This window comes from Vidua macroura, chromosome 1 (genome assembly GCF_024509145.1).
Source record: "Vidua macroura isolate BioBank_ID:100142 chromosome 1, ASM2450914v1, whole genome shotgun sequence".
Classification (NCBI taxonomy): domain Eukaryota; kingdom Metazoa; phylum Chordata; class Aves; order Passeriformes; family Viduidae; genus Vidua; species Vidua macroura.
In genome coordinates this window covers 100,024,803-100,038,318 of record NC_071571.1, presented here as the reverse complement: position 1 = coordinate 100,038,318, position 13,516 = coordinate 100,024,803, and the positions used below count along the sequence as shown (strand labels likewise).

The following is a 13,516-nucleotide window of genomic DNA, read 5'->3' as shown; positions in this document are numbered from 1 at the left end:
TATAATTATAGTACAAACAAGTCTTATCACCATTTTTCAATCTTGAATTACATGTAATACAAAATATGTGCTTTTTACCCATAATATTTTAGGCAGATATAATAATACTGTTTTTGACAAAACAGCAGATTTGTGTCCAATGTAAGTTAATGTTTTTTTATTGTCTGCTAGAAAATTGAATTGGAATATCTAGAGGCTGCCCAAGTACTCTGTCACATAAACTTTGGTTAGTTAAAATTCCTATAAAATGCTTTCCCAAATCAGATGAAAAGGCTCCTAATTTAGCTTTCAGGAATTTTGGAGTGATGTTTATAAAATTTTAAATTTGGTTTTATTTCTTTAAAGTCATGATTCTATTAGTATGGTCTGTTGGAATGTATTTAAAATCTTTAGAATTCAAAGACTTTTTCAAGTAAAAAAGCCAGGACAGGCTAAAACTGGAAATAGTCTATGGCCTTGAAATTGTCATCATAATTTAATACCTGGGGAAGTGCTTACAAAAATCATAGATTTCTTTTATTATTTGTTAAGGTATTTTCTTCTCTTCCATCTAGATTAAAATAAAGGATAGGGATGGAGATGTGATCACTTGTTACAAGATTTCTTGTGGTATTACTTATACTATGGACACTGTTTAAGGGCCACAGCAAAAAATTTGCTCTTGTGATCATACTTATGGAAAATAAATATGTAAGGTTCCTATATATCTATTAAAGCATCTCTCTACTCCTTTCAATTTAGCTATATCATGGAACTAAAATGATGTGTTTCTGTACTTTCCCTTCTGCCCTGTTCTTTGTAGAGTGAAATTAAAACCTCATGCTTGATAAAAGGCAGGAAGCTGTGTTTATGCTGGTTGTTTTATCTCAACTGAAGTAGTACTTTTCAAAATTGTTTTCTCATGCCTCTTTCCTGCAAGTTAGGCTTCCAAAAAAATAATACCACAGTAGTTCAGAAAAATAAGTTGCTGTAGTGCAGCTGGGGAAGCAGCTCTTAGCATTCTGTGTGCTGACTGATTTTTTGTCTTGCAATCTTATTGAATGCATTCCTGAACCCTTTGTTTTCCGGGTAGTGCCATCTTTTTCAGAAAACACCATCAGTATGCCTTATTAATACATCATTTGCATGACAGATTCAATGGCATGCTGAAGCAACTGCTCATCAGAGCAGCAGCACACTGATGGTTTATCACTGTAGCATATCATCAAAATGAGGCACACTAATAATATTAGATTTTAAAAAAAAATCTACAGGGCTATGATGCGGGAGTGGATTCAATTCAGGCATCAGAATGAATGTATAACTTATAAATCTTTAGCCATTGCAACTGATGTAACAGAATTTTCATTCTTGCAGAGTGTCACATTATTGTCTCCTAGATGCCTTGCCCCCTCAGCATGAACCCTGAGGCTCTGTGCACAGGTGAGGTGTTTGCTCACCAGTACAACTATATGATCTGTCTTGGCATAAGACACTGGTTAAACTGTTCCCCAGAGTCCAATTTCACTCCCTTCTCCATTCTGGCTAATAGAGGCATAAGAATATGTCCCATAATATACTGCTAATGTTCTTCTGAGACATTCTGTTAGAGAGTATACCCTGAAATATGACACAGTCAGAGAGAAATGTGGCATTTATTACCATTAGTTACAAGGTCAAAGTCAATGGCACATAAAGCATGAAATGAAGATGAGATACACAGAGAATACTTTGCTTAGGAATTGTCTACTAAATATGCTCTTGCTTTTGGAAAGCTTTGCTACAGAGGAGGATCAAATAAGTTGAAAAAAGTCTTCAAGAATATCTTCTAAGGAAATTTACAAAAAATGAAGTGGCAAATACTCCCCATTTGGTCTCAATCTTAGGAACTTGTGAACTCTGCTTATTTTCTACAGAAGGCATTGAGTTACTCAGAATTCTCTGGGTATGTCTTTAATCTCATTGAAGAGTGTAATCTTTTTTCATTGCATGATCACATTAGTACATTATCTTTGACTAATATGAAACAATTCCACTATGTGCATGGAGTTGGACATTTCCAACTAACCAGTTGATTCATGCTAATCGGAAACATCATAAAAATTAATCTTACTGAAGGTCTGCTTATTAATTTAAATATCTATCCAGTGTTATTTGTTAGCAGATGAAGATAACTATAACTAAAGATGTTAGAAAATTAATCAAAAGATTTATGTAAATATATAATCAACACAAACAAACGTATAAACAGGCACATATGGACACACGATTCACATAATATCTAATTCAAAAGTATTTAGTACTCAAGAATGAAATAGTATCTCATTAGTTAACTGACTCAGAGAACAATAATTTCTGCATGACTTACAGAGGCTGTTTAGGAACAAGTATGAAGCCTATATATCTTCAATGTAGAGTGCAAACCTTGGCTAACTAATCCATTTATGCTAATCCATTTATTTAAAGCACTTGAATCTAAATGACCTTTATGAATTAGGCAGAACCTTTTTATGTTTTCACAGATTGCTTTCTACAGAGCCTTCCTGTATGGATTTGGTTTTTTTTGTTTTGTTTTTTTTTTTTTTTAACCCACTGAACAAGACAAAAGTGTCTGGAACTACCTGTGTGTTAATCACAGTGGTGCTAGCTCTGAAAGTTAAAAACTAAAAAAGAGAAACCAAACAGTCCCACCTGCTCTCCTGATTTGGATTTTTCTGTGTACCACAACCCTGAAGAAAGGACACAATCAGCAATAGAGGAGGTATGAAGTCTTTTTTCTCAAAGGGTACCTACACTGGTACATCTGTAGATGTGCAACAGAATTTTTTTTATTTGGACTGGGTTTTTTTTGTGGCATTGTCCTCTGGCTGCTACAATTTGTTACTGGACAATTTCACTTAGCATTTCATTCAAAACCCAAGACCTTTCATAATCTGTAGCTCCACAGATCTGATCTTTACAAAGACTCTAGTATTATTTGTCTTTTTGTTTAGCATCTATGATTTATTCTTCCCTTTGCTCCCACAGTTTGGAGTTATTTGACTTAATTGTAACTTTTCTTATACTTGAAAAGAAAAATGATGTGTCATAAAAACTTACCCTGTCATGTTTTTACTATTTCAACATATAATCTCACTGACACATTTGATACATAACAAAATATTTAAGATACTTCACACTGATAAAATAAAAATTTTAACTACCATTGTTTTGGATTTTTTTCTAAATTTAGTATGACTTTTAAATGTGTACTTTGATTTACTTAGGTCTATTGTTAGGATTGTCAAAAGGTTTTAATCATCTGCCTTGTGTGGGGGCAATATTGGGGCAATCCTTCTGAAGAAAGTAATTATTTAATTATTTGAAAGAACTGAAATTACCTAATGCAATCCCTGGTAAAAAAAAAAAAAAAAAAAAAAGTATATTAGAGTTTGTTAGTAGAAGTGATTTTTCTCAGTTTCAGATAATTCTGAATGGTTTAAGTCTTGGCATATATGAGAGTTTGTATTTTTGCCTTTTTTGGATATGTCCCACATATATTGATATGTCCAAGGGGTTCTGTTATAAGTCTTCCACTCTTTTTTGGCTGTCTGCTGCCTTTAGCTCTTCTGGTTTGCCTGAGTGGTCTAGGCTTTCATTGTTATCCAGAAAAAACAAACAAACAAACAAACAAACAAAAAAAGAATCTCCAAAGAAAATGCACAACCCTGATTTCTTTGGCTTTTAAAATATATAATAACATCATGATTGTCATACTGTCTTTTTTATGCCCAATTGTGCTGGATGGATTAGCTAAATTAAAAACAACACTGAAAGAAATAAAATTATTCCATTGATGTTGGCACTTAAAGAGTTTTTAATTAGTGTTAAATTGATTGTACAGAGGATTAGGAGCCTTCTGATAATAAAGAAAAAGAACCAAGGTACCCTAATATTTATATGATAGTGAACAGTAATATGTAATAAAATTTTAACACTAGTTGCTCTATTTGCTTAGTTTGCTCCCTATATGTACCATGATTTCGATTTGAACAGCTTACAGTAATTCATAGAATCATAGAATGTTTTGGATTGAAAAGGACCATAAAATTCATTGAGTTCCAACCCTCCTGCCATGGGCAGGGACCTCTTCTACTAGACCAGGTTGCTCAAAGCTGCATCCAGCCTGACCTTGAATGCTTCCAATCATGGACAATCCACAGTTTCTCTGGGTGAATTTTTAAGTGTCTCAAAACCCTTACTGTAAAAGTAAATTCTTTATGTCCATTCTAAATTAACTCTCTTTTAGCTTAAAGCCACTTGCCCTGTCACTGCAGGCCCTGTTGAAAAGTCTTTCTTCATCTTGCTTCTAATCTCCCTTCATCTAGTGGAAGCTGCAGTAAGGTGTCTTCTGAGCCCTCTCTTCTCTAGACTGCACAATTCTTGGCCTGTCTTCATAGGAGAAGTGCTCCTCTGATCATTTTCATGGCTATTTCTTATTGGTCTTCTAAGGACAAATTATTTTCCACATACCTAAACACTAACACTGAGATGGGTCAGCACATTTTCTAGCTTTTTCAGCTCATTCTATTGTTATCCATGCAGGTTCAGTATCAATTTTAAAATATTTCCTGCCTCACCAGACCTTGTTTGCCCTTGAATTCTCTTTGCTTAATAAGCTGTTCTTTCTTCATATTCTGGTGGAGTTCTAAGTGCTCAAGATGCCAGTCTGCTGATTGTGCCAAAATTGAAGCTGAATCAGCCAGTGAAATTGCTTTGACATCTACAATGCTGGAAACATTACACTTTTCAAAGCCAAACTAAGGCATTTCAAGATTATTTTTAGTTCCATGAATTTCAATTATTAAATGATTTTAGATGTACATAATGTTTCATTTGGGGCTGTTATTTCAAGATCTCTCTCCAGTTTTAGGCCCCCCACCAGGAGAAAGACACCTATGTAATAAAATGAGCCCAGTGGAGGGCCACAAAGCTGTTCAGAGAGCTGAAACATGTGGCATATAAGGAACCACTGAGACAAGGACCTATTTAGTCAGGAGAACAGATAACTTTGGGAGATGTTATTATGGACAGCAGCTACTTCAGACACGGGCACAAACAGGGTCAGAGCAGCCTCTTCTCAAAGTGTAAAGTGATAGGAAGAAGGGCCATGGACAGAAATTGACACGTGAAATTCCAATTATACATATTAGGAGGTATTTATTTATTTGTTTACTTGTTTATTTTATCTTTGGGGTAGTAGTATATTGGAACAGGGACCTATACAGTTTTTGTCTCCAGCTTTGGGGATGTTCATAGCTTAGCTGGACAGAAGTCTGAGAAACTTGGTTTGATTATACTTCCCTTAATCAAAGAATCATTTTGATGATGATGATGACTTCTGGAAGCCTCTTTTGACCTGAGTTGTTCTGTGATTCTGCTACATTCATTTTGCATTCTCAGACACCTAAGATTTTTAATGATTGTATTATTTATTACCATGTTTTCTACTGTAGTGGGGATTGTTATTTATGGGTGCTCTCCTCTTGAATCAGCTGCACAACAGTATGAGATCAGATTTTTTTTTTTCATTTGGCTTTATGTGTGTAGCCTCCACAAAGTAAGTGAAACAACAGAAATGAATAGAATTAATTGTACAGAAAGAGAAAACAAATTACATTTACAGCTTGATAAGAGCAACTTTGTATCACTTTCTGGGTAACAAAGATTGTAAAAAAAACTGAGAAAGGAATGACACCTCCAACCTGTGCTTCTGGAAGAAAATCTGAATCCTAATCTGAGTTTCTGGGCAACTCAAAACCTCAGCTTTGGGCTGAAGTCAGCTAACAAGAGCTGCTGAAACTGGTATGGCTGAGGTCACATAGGTCCCAGATGTATGCCCAACCCAGGCTCCTTCTCAGTGTTGCAGAACAGAAAGATATTCATTTCCTAGCTATTTCTAAAACTATGGCATTTGGTAGAGGGAAAACTTTAGTATGCAGTTTATACAAAGTGGAAAGGTTTGCCACAGCGAGAATAAAGAGAATTAGAATTTTCCTGTTTGCTTTTGATTCATCTTTGTATTTTATTTTTTGGCATTTATGTTTCCCTACAGCAAATGATTAAAAAGTTAAAATAAAATGAAAATTACTGTTTCAGTAGCTTTAAGTTCACTTTCTATTGATAATATTATTAGGCAGAGAAGGACAGGATAGAATAAGTATTTTGGTTTGGGTTTTTTTATTAGTTGCTATTAAGAAAGTCAACATTTGCTACTATATGCCAGATCATCATAATTATGGCAATTGACTCCTAGATTGGATAAAAGAAAGAAAATTTAGTAGCTGACATTGGTTACTTTTCTAGAGACCAAATTATTTATGTTATGTTATGTTTGCTATTTACAATACATCCTGCTCAGAGATATGGCAAAATTATGACAACTGTTATATATTAAATGCTGATTTTATACTTAGGAATACCATAAAAAGGAATGTACTATCTTCCAGTTTTTATTTTTTTTGCTTTTAATTCCAACATTTGGAAAATTATGTTCTGAATCAGCTTCAGTTCTAAGTGTTTTCCAGGGATTTACTCCAGATATATTTAAAATCATGACAAAATGTATTTCCAAGTAACATTTGTTGCCAAAAATTGAATCCTGAAATATAATTATTCATTATATTTCAGTGCACTGTGTGGCACTGTACTATGCAGAAAGAAATATGGAAGATAAGAGAACATAAAGAAGGAATGTCTCCTTTAATGGGATTACAAAATCAAACCAGACTGTTACATAGATTTAGTGCTGGCTACAAGGCTTTCCTAAAGTGGAATGTTGAAGAAAACCAATAATTCCATATTGAGAGTTACTTTATTGCCTAGGAGGAGAATGTGACATTTTTAAAACCTGTGTACAGCCAAGGTAGACTAAGTTAAACTGAGTATTTTGAAATCAAAATAACACCTCAGTTTTGTTCATGGCACCAAACCTCCCATCTGTTTTTCTGCTATGAACCTACATCCAAAGATGTCCTGCTTCCCAATGTTGGCAGAGGTGGCCCTGCATCAGGGACTGCATTTCACAGCTGCAATGATACCTGTTGAACTGTTTCAATACTTTAGACATGTCACCACAAAAGAGAGATCATTAAAATGCTCGGATTTAAAAAGCATATAAAAATTAAAACAAATTGCTGTCTCCAACAGATATTTAATGCCTATTGCATTCATAAGTAATGAAGCCATCTCCAGTCATGAAATATGAATCTAGTTGGCATACAGCCATTTTATATACTTGATTACATTAAGAGTGTTACCTGTGTTATGAACTATACATCCATGGTCTTCAACAGCTGGGTTACATATAAAAAACAACCAGCATTCGTCTTCTATAAGAAATATATTTTGTAAGAGTGATTTCTATTTAAACAGAATTAAATAAAACACCATTGAGGAGGAATATGAAACTTGTTCTGTGAGGGGGAAAGCTACAAGTTACAATAACACATTTTAAAAATTAATCCATTTTTTGCAGTTACTCACAGAACAGGAGTTACATAATACGCATTGAATTTCTTTAGATGGCATTAGGGCTTCAGCTGTTTGTGTAGAAGAAAACACTTAAGAATCTCTCTCCCCCAAAGTTATTCCTTCTCTCCACTTCTTTTATTTTTCATTTATCCAGAAACATGGAAACTTCTTCATAGCTAAAATGGAACATCAAGCATCCAAGTTATATTGCATAAAAAAATACTTGTAGCCTTTCATTTCTACATTTTGCTTACCCAGCATTATTTGGCAAGAGCAAAATTTTTTTCTAGATGAAATAAATAAGTTCGAAGTGTTCTCCTCCAAGTATATTATTATTTACTTCCTAAAGTAGCTGAAGTAGGTTAGGGAAAAACTCCAAATACATGGAAAAAATACTTTAAGGTATTCCTCTCAAATTTTTGTTTTATATAGCATGACACATATTTTTGTGCGTTCTGTTTCCCACATTAATGTGTTTGAGTCTTCAGCAAGCTGTAAAAAATATTTGTGGTTTATGATGTTAGAAGGATATTCTTTCTAATAAATAAATGTGAATTAATATGAATTAACGACTGTTTTGAGACGTTTATTGTTATCTTTGACTATGGAGACCCCATGACTTCTAGCCATATATTTAATAAAAAAAATATTCTGCTGACCAAAATAAGTTAAAAACATGTCTATTTTTTTTTTTTTTATGAAAGAAAGTATAGGAAGAATTTGAGTATAAGAGTAAATTTGTGTCAGCATACAAAGTTGTTTTTGGATGGTTCTCTTTCCTACCCTGTTAATTTGTTTATTGTTTTGGTGATTATTTTGTATTATTTTGTATGTGTGGGTCCATAAATATAATAGTAATTAAGCTTCAAATATTTTAAATTCTATTCAGTAATTCTATTTTTTTGTGATCAAAATATTGCTGATTTTAAAATTTTATTCCAATTTATATTAATAACTGTATTTTATTTACAATAAATTTTGAAATTGAATGTTCGAAACTAAAAATAAAATAAGTAAGTATTATTTTTAAAAATATAAATTTATGATCTTATTAAAGTACACTTCAAGTAGAAAGCCTAGGGTTTTACAACTTGGTTAATTCCAATGGAAAAATGGTGAATCTGAAAGCTTATAACTAATTCCATTATTGTTATTTCTAGTCATTTAAATTTGGGGAAAAAAAATCCATGAAAAATTAAATATATTCTTTCCAGCATATTAGAAAATTGTAAGAAAGTTCTTGTTGGAGTCTAGTGTTTCCTCCATTTTAAAGTTTCATGCTGAATTCAGCACCCAGTATAGATATTTTACTCTATTTCTATATAATTGTTCTATGGTGCTATATAAATTGCTATATTAGAAAATCTGTCTTCCCTTAAACAAGTTTTGCTTTAATGTTTGACAGTAGAACAAATACTCACTAAAATACTCAGTCTTCAACTGCATTAAAAATTTTAAGACATAAAATATATTTGAAAATGTTATCAATAAGGCTTTATTCTTTAACAGAGAGGAACTTTTTAAATGACCCCATCTTAGCTAAACAGGGGTAGCCTGCATGTAAATGGTAATATTATCTTGAGCCGTCATTTTTGGTAACTAGACCATAATGTTTGTTCCTACACATTGCTTTTGATTTTGGAAAGGTCTCTCCATGATATTTCACTTCCTCTGCCATAATCCAGATATTTATTCACATATATATTTTCAGAATTGTTTAGTTAATTCATGGAAGTTGTTCTTGCCTTATGGCTTTGTGCATAGGCAGACAAATCTCATTTTAACAATAAAAATGTAACCTTGGATATTTTACACATATTGAAAGTAGAATTAATTCATTCATCAGATATCATTTAAGTTTTCACACCATCATCCATTCAAAACACAGTAGAAATGTGGTTAATATGAATCATAGTGACTGGAAGTGTTTTTCATACTGGAAGAACATATACTGAAAAATACAGTTTAACTCAAGGTAGAAAGACAAATAATTGATGTATTTTTAAAAAATAAAATTACCTACTGGGGAGGAAATGAGAATCCTTTTCCTAATAAAAAAAAAAATATTGTTGCAATGTATTGTGAGGGGCGGAGCCGACAGAGCCCTCCATGGCCAGAGAGGGTGGGGCCAATGACGCTGTGGGAACATGCAGAGGACCGGAGGGAACGCCCACATGAGGAGCAGAGGGAGGGGGAGTCTGGCAGCGCGTCACTTTTCCCGCCCTGACTGGCTCCTGAGAACGCTGCTTGGCACCTCAGGTCCTCGTCAGGGCCGGTGCCGCTGCTACTTCCGGGCGCTTCTGTGGCTGCGCTCTGGGTGGGCTGGCCGTGCTTCATCGTTGGTGCGAGGGAAGGAAACGAAGAGGCAGGGAATTGTCCAAACTCATCCACGTCGTGGCTGGGCATTTTATTGGTTGCAGGAGCCTCAATGGAGAAGCCGTGGCCGCTCCCAGCCTCGCTTGGATGAATCTGGCCCTGAGGCTGTGGTGCCACAGAGGGACATAGGGGACAGGGGAGTACTGGAGCTCTCCGCCCAATGAACACAGACGCCGTGGCTGTGATGTTACCACAATGGCCAATGGGCACAGGACGAAGGCAGACACGGGGGTTCAGGGCCAGTGGGACTGCAGGAATGAGGTAATGAGCACGGAACTGCTGGGGACCGGACGGGGGAGTGGTCACAGGAGTGGCAGGGGAAAAACCCAATGGCCAGCAGCCTGGGGCTAACTTCCCTGGCAGGGGGGAAGACATGGGGGACACACGAGGATACATGGAACCAATAAGCTAACAAAGACCAGAACCCCAATTCTGAACCCAAAACCCAGGATGCAACAGGGGAGCAACATGATTTCCAGAAGGGGTGGCACCCACATCAACAGGGAAGCAGGAGGGGTTTGGGACAATGGTGGGAAAGGGAACAAAGGGAACAAAGGGATTATGGGAAGAAGAAACACCTGCAGGCACCTGTCCTCCATTTTGTGGAGACAAAGCCTCCGCCATTTCACTCCACGTGAGCGGTGGCGCCTCTCGAGGGGAACAAAGGAAAGAGTTCAGGGGAACAGAACTGCATTGGGCTACGCCGAAACTGGGATTTATAACTGGGAAAAAGGGATTGGAATGAGGGTTAGGTCCCTGGTGGCGTGGCCAGTACCGTCAGGGCACGGGTGCCAGGGGGACTTGGGGGAGCCAGGAGCATGGTCTGTGTTCTGGAAGCTGCCCTGCACCTTCAACTGGTGGAGTTCTCCCCCTTGCCCACCCGGTTTAGGGGAAGAAGGGGAAGGAGAGGAGGGTAGGGACACAGGTTTAGGGAAAACTGGGGTTTCGTCCAGTGGCCGCGCTTCTGCCCTTCCCCGGACTGTGTCTTGTGCGCCTTCCATTTTAACCACTTCCCAAATCAACACAAGCAACTTAATAAAACTATCCTTGATGGAGGGATCCCCACATTTGATCCCCTCCGTTAATCTTGCGCCAACTGTTTTCCAAAACTCCTTTTTTCTAACATTCTCTGCCGAGACTCCCGGGAAGGTAAAAAACAACCATCGGACGAAATTCTTAACTGAACCTTTAGGAACACTTCCACCCTCCACCCTTAGGATTTCTTTAACTTGGATACAAATTTCTCTCTGGTGAGTGGTCAGCACAGCTCCCATGCTGCCCACCCATGCGGTCCATCCCTCGCCGCAGGGAAGCAACAAAAAAAAAGGAAAAAAAGCAAAAGCCTCTAGCAGCTGCCACTCACGCTGTGCACCGTGTGTCCCCTAGCCTCGGGACTGTGGCCAGCCCACACCCAGTGAGAGACGCTTGGCCGAATCCGCCCTAGCCACTGAACTTACCCAACTGGCGAGCTTCGGAAAACAAACTACAACAAGGGTCCTCGCTCTCAAAGGCGACTTCTTGTTGTCGTCCACGACCGGTGAGAAGTTACACCTCCTTCCCTTGTGGGCATGGCAGGACAAAAACCTGCATGCTCCCTTCGAGGGCGGTGGAGTTATCACTGACTTACTCCGTAGAGCCGATGCCCTAAGTTTTGGTCTGCCGTGAGGCACTCCCACACAGAGACAGCGGAGTGTCTCTGCATGGCTCTGAAATGCCTCACGGTGATTGCCACTGCGTTGGCTACTTCGTTGGGCGCCACACTTTTGGGCACCACTTGCGGTGGTTACTTGCTATGACCTCAAGCAGTCAAGATTCACCAGCTAGTGCTGCCTTTGTGAGACCGGGTCTGCCACATGTGTGTGGGCATTCCAGGGTTATGGCGTCTGCCTCCCCGGTAATGCTGAGCGCTGCGGCGTAGGTAATGCAGCTTTGGTAGCTTCACGCTGAGAGGAGAAGAAGGGATGAGAGAAGGACACTTTGCTTGTGAACCCTAAGAACTTTTATTCCTCCATGAGTGGTCGGAACAAAACACTCTCAGCGCAATGCAAAGCAAATGCCGTTGGACAAAGAACAACAACAGATTAAGTAGGGGGTGGGTGGAAAGGGATGGAAACCTGGCTCGCCCAATAGGGACAAATGATGGAGGAGTGACATGGATTATAACAATCAATGGTAACATAACAGAGGTGGGTACAGCGTTCTGAGACGAATAGAAGGGCTAAGGTGGGCTGATTGATGCAGAACCTTCATGAAGAAGCAGGGAGTGGTTACAAGATTGACACCCCAACAAGGAGTGAGCAAACCTTGACTGACAGAACCAAATAAGGGGAAAACTGGGAGAAGTGAGAAGATTGACAGGTCTGAGTGACAGGAACTCTCGTGGTAAACAACTTGGAGCAAACCACTATGAGGGAAAATAGGGGAGTACAAGGAACAAACCTAACTAACATTAATAAAATCCCTAACTAAATCAACCCAACCTACAACAATATTGTACAAATTTTTATTCATTTTGAGATTATATAAAAAGCTGAGAAAAAATACACTCATTCTAATTAAATAAAACCTTAGGTTGGTTTTTTTCCTGGATTATTATTTACTTGTTTTCATGTGGCGTCATGTATGTTGTTCTAATAAATTTGTCTTAATTTTTGATATAAAAAAATTACAGTATCTTTGTCACTCTGGAAAGACATTTTAATAAAGAAAAAAGTACACATTTTGCTAAAAGAGCTAGGAGTTTCAATTCTGTAAAGAAAAACTATAAAGCACATTATGGCACTTAGAGGGAATGATGCTTTTGAATATATTAAAGTTTCTTGTTCTTCATCTATTCAGTAGCAGGTATATTGTTTTTTTGAAATCCTAATTCTGCATTAGATTTTAATATGGCAGCCTCTGTATGGTAACGAACTTTTATTATTAAATTTTAGTCTATTAAATTTAAAAAAGTGTTCCTAATGCCAACATAATTGTTTTGGAAAGAAAGTACCAAATGACTGTGAAGTTCTGGATATAAATTTAAGACATTTTCCATAATGTCCACATGTTTCAGATAGTTCTCATGCTCATTAACTTTTTTTTTTTTCCCCTGAACCTAGAATCAAGTGGGTTGTGCAGAAAGGGGCACTTGGATGATATAATTTAGATATGTAAAATCTGATCGTTTTCTTTCTCACTAGCTCATTTCCACTTATGGCTCAGTAAAAGTAGAACTGCTTATCAAATATCCATTGTGCAATGAACAATACTATTTTTGGTGATATTTAAGCAAAATGTATTGAGTAAGAAAGGGAAATATTAATTTCTTAATGCAACCAGCTTGCTTTATCCTTTCCAAGGGAATATAAATGTGCCTAGATTGAGGACCCCCAAATCACAAAAAGTAAACAGATTTCTAGTTTCATAATATAGGTACCATATGTCATAATTTTACTTTTTAAAAAACTATTTTTAATGAGAAATCATTAGCAGCCATTGGGACAGGGCTTTTTTTTTTAATGAGACTGTTTTCTTCCACAAACCCAAGTGAAGTTTTATCTATAGAAAAAAAGTAGCAACAAAAGCCACACAAGCTGTCTGATGTATGATCAACAGTTATACATATTAAAAATTATGATTTTCACCCTTGTAGATGAGAACTACAAAT

The 13,516-nt window shown here is 36.9% G+C and overlaps 1 long non-coding RNA gene across 1 annotated transcript; it reads right to left on the bottom strand.

Annotated features, from left to right (window-relative positions):
• Nucleotides 1-6,127: 6,127 nt before the first annotated feature.
• Nucleotides 6,128-11,612, bottom strand: LOC128809526 (uncharacterized). Its single transcript, XR_008437753.1, has 4 exons — nt 11,325-11,612; nt 9,705-9,822; nt 9,511-9,539; nt 6,128-7,667 (listed from the first exon to the last, which is right to left on the bottom strand). It is a non-coding gene; the product is annotated as an uncharacterized LOC128809526 (long non-coding RNA).
• Nucleotides 11,613-13,516: the final 1,904 nt, after the last annotated feature.